Here is an 8,956-nt window from a genome sequence, read left to right as displayed (position 1 = left end):
CTATCATACCGGACTGCAGGTCATAACCTCCATGAGACAGGGATGAGGCAACAGACACCAGACCAGAGGACCCTCCATACTCTGTTATTGCCTGGAAGAAGGACCCCAATAGCGCCTCTCCCTTTGCTGAAAACAGCCCTCAGGTATTGAAAAAAAAACAATCCAATACACTAAGAGGTTACTCCCCTACGCCCCTAATGTTCCATGGTTAGGGATCCCCACACAAACAAGAGTAATAAAAACTAGAAGCATCTCCAGATGGAAATGAGAAGGTGTGAACACTGTTAGGATGCTGTTCACTGACAGTGTTTTATTAGACCATGAGAACTTTGTTAGAAATCAAGTGGTACCAAATTCACTTTACATTCTACGTGCGAGCATCAGTAGGTACATTAGACGGAACTGGGCACCAGATAGCAGAGAGCCCCCACACACAATTGAATACATACATTACACCTTATGGGCAATGGAAGGCATTTAACCCTATGGCTGAACAAGGGAATTCGCTCCCACACAGCAGTTTCACTGGAGGCGATCAGAGAAAAGTGGAGCACTGATATAGGTAAAAAAACAATTGACAAAGAATGGGATATCACATTAGAATACCCCAAAAAAAATATCCTGCAAAGCCAAATTAAAACGTATTCAACACATGGTGTTACAAAGGGCCTGCCTTACACCGCACCGATTAAAAAAAGATGTACCCGGAGGTGGGAGATCACTGTCCCCAATGCTTTGCACAGACTGCTGATCTGCTACATATGTTATGGGCTTGTCCTCGATTGCTCCCCTTCTGGGCTAATGTGATGAAGGTCTAAGGAACTGTTACGAACATAATAGGGACACACACCGCAGAATACTGTATACTAGGACTGCGCCGTAAACGCAAGAAACAAACAGTGCAACCCGATTTGTGAACTTATCCCTAATATTGGAAAAACCCTCAATTACTATGAGGTGAAAATCCGCATTGCCCCCTGCAATGCTGACCTGGCATGGAGAAGTAGTCAGATGGGGAAGGGCCGAAAGCATGGCAATATGGAGCGAGGAAACTAGGGGATTAAGAAAGACCCCTATTTCACTAGAATGGGACGCAGTGCTTGAACTCTTTATATCCTCTGAAGCTTCATTACATTAAGACGCTGTAGTTTAGATACTCACCCACCAATACAAAACGTAGAAAACCAAAAGCAGATCCCTCCCCAGACATTAACAAACCAGATACACGCACAGCTGTAAACCAATTAATTGGAAATATACATATGAACAGGGATTAAACCAATAATTTATCGGCTCATGGGAGGACAGGAGGGAGTCTAGGGAAGGGAGGGGGTGGGAATGTTTATGTTGTAAGTTATAGGAAGGCGGGGCTAGGTTAAGATGACGTAGAACGAATGAATATACCAGTGAAACCAGCACTGCTACTATGAGTTACAACACGGTCACTGCATCTTCTATGGTGGTAACACCGCTTTACAGAATATAAGTACGTGGAAATGATCGCCCTCTGGTTGCAGTAGGAAACTCCTATATGTATTTTGTTACATATAATTCGCTGTCACACTGGATTGTTAAGCATAAAAATTAATGAAATATGTTTTTTTCAAACAGAGAAGCATGGGAACTTTTGATAGTACATTTGCGATGACGGTTGTCTAGCTGAAGAATGTTATAAACTAATTCCTGTCCTGCAGTACATAGCAACACATGATATGTGGCCTCAGAGAATCCTAGAGATGGAGGGGTATCATACATGCATCTTAAAGAGGAAGCTGTTCACGCACACTGGAGTGTATGCCATAATTGAACATTTAAAGGGCTTTCTGTGAGCTGGATACTGTTCCTGTGCACTGGAGTGTACAACGTAACAGAAGATTTAGAAGGATAAAAGGTTTAGCGAGTTTTGTGTCAAGAACTATCAATTCTATTAACCATACAAAGGTGAGGATTATGCTACTCAATCTTTGCTGCAATATTTGCAGCCGCCATTAAGAACAGTCAAACACAAAAAAATACATTTACCATCAATTCAGTGACTAATCAGAGCATACATGTCCCTTTATCAATCAGAGGCACCACAACTATTCCTCTCTCTTTGCTCAATTAACCAAAAGATCACCAACTTGGAACTTCACTTCCAGAAGAACAAAAAGTCACTGTAATTAAACAGAATTGTAACGATCAGGATTTCCACAATAGAGCAGAACCCTCCAGGAGGTCATGGAAGTGAAACTTTTGTCACTAAAGACAGCAACTCCAGATGAATCACAGATCCAACCTGTTAATGGCGCAATGCCTATAAGACCTGGCCACTTCCTAACGAGGCCTTTCCTGCACTTCTGCTCAGTACAGCAAACAAGGTAACGTCCAACCCAAAACACAACATTCAAATAATAGAGAGGGACCTCAAATGAACAAATTCAAACCATACACAATTATGGAATATGAGATTATGGGCTTGATTTATTACTTGGAGGATGGCCTGCAGTTTTGCCAATGGAGCAGAATATATTACTTCATACCCATGGTGGAGAGCCGTCCACATAATTTATAAATGACTGCCAAGCATTTATCAAAATATGACGGCGGTTCCTGGCAATGTGTATGACGCAGCCCTGTAGCATGGAGTAATTGTTTTTTGTTTGCAAAAAGAAAATCCTGAAACTAGATTTTCTTTTTGTAAAAAATATAATGCTCCTTTTGCCCTGAGAGTCTTCTCCCATGGTGAGTGGAGCATTATAATGCTTTTATTGTTCCTCCCCTCCCCTCTAGACCCTTGGACTCACCTCCCCTCTACACCCTTGGACTCACCTCCCCTCTAGACCCCTGGACTCACCACTGTAATGATGTTGATGCAGATGCCCAGTGACCTAACTGGTCAGGCACTAGGACCGGCCCGAGTGAGGGACGAGGGCAGGCGGAAAGGGAGGAGCTGGGAGAAAAAGGGGCAGCTGGGCAGTAAGCTGTTGGGACTTGAAGAAGGAGGATGATTAATAAAGAAGGTCCATGACCCTACCACACTGTGTCCGCCTGAGTTATTGGGGCTGGACACTACAACCACCTCTCTACACCCTGGACTCACCTCCTCTGTACACCCTGGACTCACCTCCTCTCTACACCCCTGGACTCACCTCACCTCTACACCCCTGGACTCACCTCCCCTCTCCCCCCCCCCCCCCGTCCTCTCCCTCTCCCTCTCCCCCCATGTGCCCCCCCACTCTTCTGCCCCTCGCCCCCCTCTCAGTCTCACCCTCTCTCCTCTTTCAAGGGTCCCCCTCCACTTCCTCTTCAGTTTCAACCTCTCTCCGGGTCTCTTCTCTTCTCCTTCACTGTTGGAAACTAATGACCAGTTTCACTTCCGGGTCACCCGAGGCAGAGTCGGCAGAAGCAGCGGAGCCGATGGAGCTCTCCTCAGGCCTGAGAGGGAAACAGTGTCCGGGTCACCGGGGGCAGCGTCAGCACCAGCAGCGGAGGCCGAGTGAAGCCTCCTCTCAGGATACCTTTACCCCGTCCCCGCCCTCTCGGTAATGTCTGCTTCCGGGTCAGCGGCGGCAGAGTCAGCGTCAGTACCGGATGCGACTGAGCTCTCCTCAGGCTTGTGAGTGTGATAGTGTCCGGGCCACGGGGGACAGAGTCAGCACCAGCAGCGAGCCTCAGCCTCCTGCAGAGGAGAGGAGCCCCCAGGGTCGTCTGTCTGTCTGTCCGGTGGAAGGAGGAGCACTGGCTGCAGTTACCTTAATTTCACCAGGGGTAAGTGAGACCTCTCACAACCAAGAGGTGTGAATACAGCCTGAGGTGCACTGACCTCACACCATCATCAGGGGGTGCAGCCTGGGGGGCACTGACGTCACACCATCATCAGGGGGTGCAGGGGGCAGGTGTACTGGCCTTACACCATCATCGGGGGGTGCAGGGGGCAGGTGTACTGGCCTTACACCATCATCAGGGGAGAGGGGGCAGGTGTACTAACCTCACACCATCATTAAGTGGTGCAGGGGGGAGGTGTACTAGCCTCACACCATCATCAGGGGATGCAGCCTGAGGTGTACTGGCCTCACACCATCATCAGGGGATGCAGCAAGCAGGTGTACTGACCTCACACTTTCATCAGGGGGTGCAGGGGGCATGTGTACTGACCCCACACCATCATCAGGGGGGCAGGTGTACTGACCTCACACCATCATCAGGGGGTGCAGGGGGGAGGTGTACTGGCCTCACACCATCATCGTGGAATGCAAGGGGCAGATGTAGTGGCCTCCCACCATCAACGGGGGTGCAGGGGCAGGTGTACTGACCTCACACCATCATCAGGGAGTGCAGGGGGCAGGTATATCGGCCTCACACCATCATCGCGGGATGCAAGGGGCAGATGTAGTGGCCTCACACCATCATCGGGGAGGGGCAGGTGTACTGACCTCACACCATCATCAGGGGGCAGGTGTACTGACCTCACACCATAATCAGTGGTGAGGGGGCAGTTGTACTGACCTCACACCATCATCAGGGGGTGCAGAGGGCAGGTGTACTGGCCTCACACCATCATTGGGGGGCAGGTGTACTGACCTCACACCATCATCAGGTGATGCAGGGGGCAGGTGTACTCATCTCACACCATCATCAGGGGGTGCAGGGGCAGGTGTACTGACCTCACACCATCATCAGGGAGTGCAGGGGCAGGTGTACTGACCTCACGCTATCATTGGGGGGGCAGGTGTACTGACCTCACACCATCATCAGGCGGTGCAGGGGGCAGGTGTACTGGCCTCACACCATCATCAGGGAGTGCAGGGGGGAGGTGTACTGGCCTCACACCATCATCAGGGAGTGCAAGGGGCAGGTGTACTGGCCTCACACCATCATCAGGGAGTGCAGGGGGGAGGTGTACTGGCCTCACACCATCATCAGGGGAGAGGGGGCAGGTGTACTGACCTCACACCATCATCAGGGAGTGCAGTCTGCAGGTGTACTGACCTCACACCATCATCAGGGGAGAGGGGGCAGGTATACTGACCTCACACCATCATCAGGGGAGAGGGGGCAGGTATACTGACCTCACACCATCATCAGGGGATGCAGGGGGCAGGTGTACTGACCTCACACCATCATCAGGGGTGCAGGGGGCAGGTGTACTGGCCTCACACCATCATCAGGGGGTGCAGCCTGAGGTGTACTGACCTCACACCATCATCAGGTGCATGTTTAATGTTTAATAATTGTGAGACTACATGACTCACTGTTATATATGAATCCCTTCTTTTAGCTATGGCTCTTTTAAGAACATTGCATTTTGAAATTTAAACACCCATATTAACAGTGTGTTTAGATCCAATCTACATGTCCCAGAATGCTATGTATCTTTGCTGAAATTCAGGACTTGAGGTGTACTGTGCAAGGGGGTCACTTTGTGACCTTGTTATAATATATCAAAGATTTAGTGTGGCCTCAGTGTGTGGTCTTAACTCCTTTATACACTTACAACGCAGGCATTACATCGCAACATCTTTTACAAGGCATGACACTACAATTCCGACATTACAACGCATGATACTACATGGCAATTCACTACTACGCAGGCATTACAACGCATACCATTGGAGTTAGAATGGTAATTTTTACCCCTACACTATCCAACACCTACCCTACTGTTGCACCCCCTGGAGTTGGAATAGTAATTATTACCCCTACACTATCCAACACGTATCCTACTGATGCACCCCCTGTAGTTAGATTAGTAATTTGTATCCCCATACTATCCAATACTTACCTTAAATGCATTGTAATGGTTTGCATTGTAAAGGTAGTATGCGATGATTGGAATGCGCTGTAAAGGTAGTTTTTAAAATGCGATGTAGTGTCATGTGATGTAATGGAATGTGTTGTAGTTGATGTTGTGATGTAAAAACTGCGTTGTAAGTGCATGCGTTGTAAATGTATGCGTTGTAACATCATACATTCGTCCACAATGGGTCTGTTTGGTATTGTTACTCATTTTCACGAATACCTGCTCAGACCTTGTTCTTTAATGTTTGTGCTCAGTGGGAGGTTATCTCTGCAATGGATAAAGAGTTATGCTAGGAGGGAACAAAAGCATATTTTTACATAACAATATTAGTTTCTTCTCTCAGCATACATGTCTTTATTAAGCACCTTTATCCACAGTTCTGTACATTGAACCCTTTGATATCGGCAGTTTGTTCCCTAAAGTAAGGTGGTTGTTTTATTCATAACTAGCATTTGAAGCTGACTTCTAGTTCATTGATATACTTAATGATTTGTGGGGCCCGGGCAACACATATTTGGGGCCCCCTATTTGGAATACATTTGAATTTATTACCGCTTTTAGGGTCATTGAAGTCCGTGTGATGAAATGAAATGAAAGTAAATGAAAAGGGGTTTTATTAAGCGCAACTGCTGCCCTGAGCCGTCCTGGCGCAAAGAGCTAGGTTAGTGCCTCCTAGTGTGGTCAGACCGGGAATTAGTCTGATTTATTGAAAAGAAAGGTTTTGAGTTGTTTGTGGAAGGTCATCAAGTTAGGATTAGATCTTAAATGGAGGGGGAGTGAGTTCCATTACTTGGCTGCGTTGTAAGAAAAAGACCAGTCTCCACCTCTGGATCTCCTAATCCGGGGGACTGTCGCCAAGAAGCCAAGAGAGGAACGAAGCTGTTTGTTGGGGCGGTAAGAGGTAATCAGAAAATGATTGATTGCTGGGCCAGATTTCCAGTATGCTTGATGGGAGATGCACATGGACTTGAATTTAATTCTCTCCCTGACAGGGAGCCAGTGCAAAGTTCTCAGCCCAGCTCCACCGAATTTCTGCGTGGAAGACTGAGCAATGTGCGTACTGCACAGTTCTGAATCCGCTGAAGTTTTTGCAGACAATATTCAGGCGCCCCTAAATATAGGGCGTTACTGAAGTCGAGGCGGGATTGGATTAGACCTTGCATAACTACTAGCTTGGCCTCAAAAGGTAGCAGCGGAAGGATTTTCTTCATCATCCTGATGAGACCAAAGCAAGTCGCTGACAGTTTAGTTGCATGGGTGTTGAAGGGCAGGGATTTGTCCAACCACACCCCCAGACTTTTTATGTTGTCTCTGGGTGTGGGAGGTGCACCCAAGCTGTTAGGCCATAAAAAATCCATGGTGGGGGAAGCTGGTGGGCTGAGGAGCATAAGCTCGGTTTTGTCCCCGTTGAGCTTAAGGCACGACTTCGTCATCCAATTCTTGACCTGTTCCAAGCAAGTTGTCAGACTGTTGTCCAAAAAATATTTCATCGTGTTAAACCTTCAGAAACCAGGGCCGGCAAAAGGATCTAAAAGCCCAAGCTGACTAGAGTCCACCAGCCAAGTACAATCAAAGAAGCTTGAACAGACATTGATAAATATTCTTTTTGCGTTTGAGTCTAGATTTTTTCATGCAAAAAGGTTTTATGTGGTTGTCCAGTCAGCTTGTTACTCCCATTGCAGGAAATCCTGTTATGTGTTATGTGTTCTAAGTTTAGTGGACTAGTGCATAATATTACAAAAAAAATACATACATAGAGCACTTGAAAGTGTAGCTTTAGTTGCTGAATATTTGTAATTACAAATAAATCCCTTTTCACCATTGGCATTCCTGCTGCAGCAACGAAAAATCAAAGCACTGCTCTGAGGATTTTCGCTATCGCATTTGTGTAAATCGAATAACTTTCTCTTTATTTCTCTTCCCCTGCCTTGTCCATCTCAACTTCTATATATGTGTAAACCTACAGCTAAATGTTCGCGCAGAAACCCGAGCCGCTTTCAGTGGCGGGCCTTGGTGAGGTCGGGTACCCCAAATCTCAACAACAATCATTTCGCCGGTTTTCCACAAACAGTGCCAGGGCCACAAGTATTCATTTTCAGCGTGTTTTTATTTTAAGCCAATTCACTCGGCGCGTTTCGGAGGCAACCTCCTTGTTCATGAGTTTGAGTGCAAATCACAGTGTTTATACAATATCATGTGACACACCTCTACGTAATAGACAGTGACAACAGATTCAAGGTGTTTGAACGTCCTCGGAGCTGGGAAAACAGACTTGTTTAGTCAATGTTGGGAGATACATCGTGAGACATTGCATTAAAATCATCATGCACTATGTAAATTAAACATTAGGTCATTGCTGTTAACCTAAACATTTTTCTTCAGTTTTTTACGTGCCGTTGCGAAAAGCATTAATTCCGCATGGTCATGTGCGGCACCTTGTCATTTCCAACCAAATAAGTGCTGGCGAAAGCTCACTGTGATTATAAGATAAACTACGTCATCTGTAATTCTACGCGCTTGGTATTAAACACATTCAATCATTAGTGCTCATGGCCAAGCATGTAGAATTACAGATCACGTGGTTTATCTTGTAATCACACAGAACTCAACTCTGAGTTGAGGCTGGGTAGGCCAAGCATACATAGTTGAATGTGAGGGTTGAGACTGGGCACACCAAGCATGCACAAGAGAATTTGAGGGTTGAGACTGGGCACAACAAGCATGTACAAGAGAATGTGAAGGTTGAGGATGGGCAGACCAAGCATGCACAAAAGAATTTGAGGGTTGCGGATGGGCAGACCAAGCATGCACAAGAGAATGTGAGGGTTGAGGATGGGCAGACCAAGCATGCACAAGAGAATGTGAGGGTTGAGGATGGGCAGACCAAGCATGCACAAGAGAATGTGAGGGTTGAGGCTGGGCAGACCAAGCATGCACAAGAGAATTTGAGGGTTGCGGATGGGCAGACCAAGCATGCACAAGAGAATGTGAGGGTTGAGGATGGGCAGACCAAGCATGCACAAGAGAATGTGAGGGTTGAGGATGGGCAGATCAAGCATGCGCAAGAGAATGTGAGGGTTAAATCTGGGCAGACCAAGCATGCACAAGAGAATGTGAGGGTTGAGGATGGGCAGATCAAGCGTGCAAAAGAGAATGTGAGGGTTGAGACTGGGC

General features: G+C 47.0%; 1 protein-coding gene across 1 annotated transcript in view; it reads left to right on the top strand.

The window, feature by feature from the left end:
• The first annotated feature begins 3,611 nt into the window (after positions 1-3,611).
• The window catches only part of LOC144832382 (uncharacterized), a 72,103-nt gene continuing 66,758 nt past the window's right edge, over positions 3,612-8,956 (top strand). Inside the window, exon 1 of the mRNA XM_078689084.1 lies at positions 3,612-3,750. The gene's annotated coding sequence lies outside the window, so the exon portion shown is untranslated. The remainder of the gene's footprint in view (positions 3,751-8,956) is intronic.

The sequence above is a fragment of the Lissotriton helveticus genome, chromosome 1_1 (assembly GCF_964261635.1).
Source record: "Lissotriton helveticus chromosome 1_1, aLisHel1.1, whole genome shotgun sequence".
Taxonomy (NCBI): domain Eukaryota; kingdom Metazoa; phylum Chordata; class Amphibia; order Caudata; family Salamandridae; genus Lissotriton; species Lissotriton helveticus.
The sequence above is the reverse complement of the archived record's forward strand: the minus strand, read 5'-3'. Positions and strand labels throughout refer to the sequence as shown.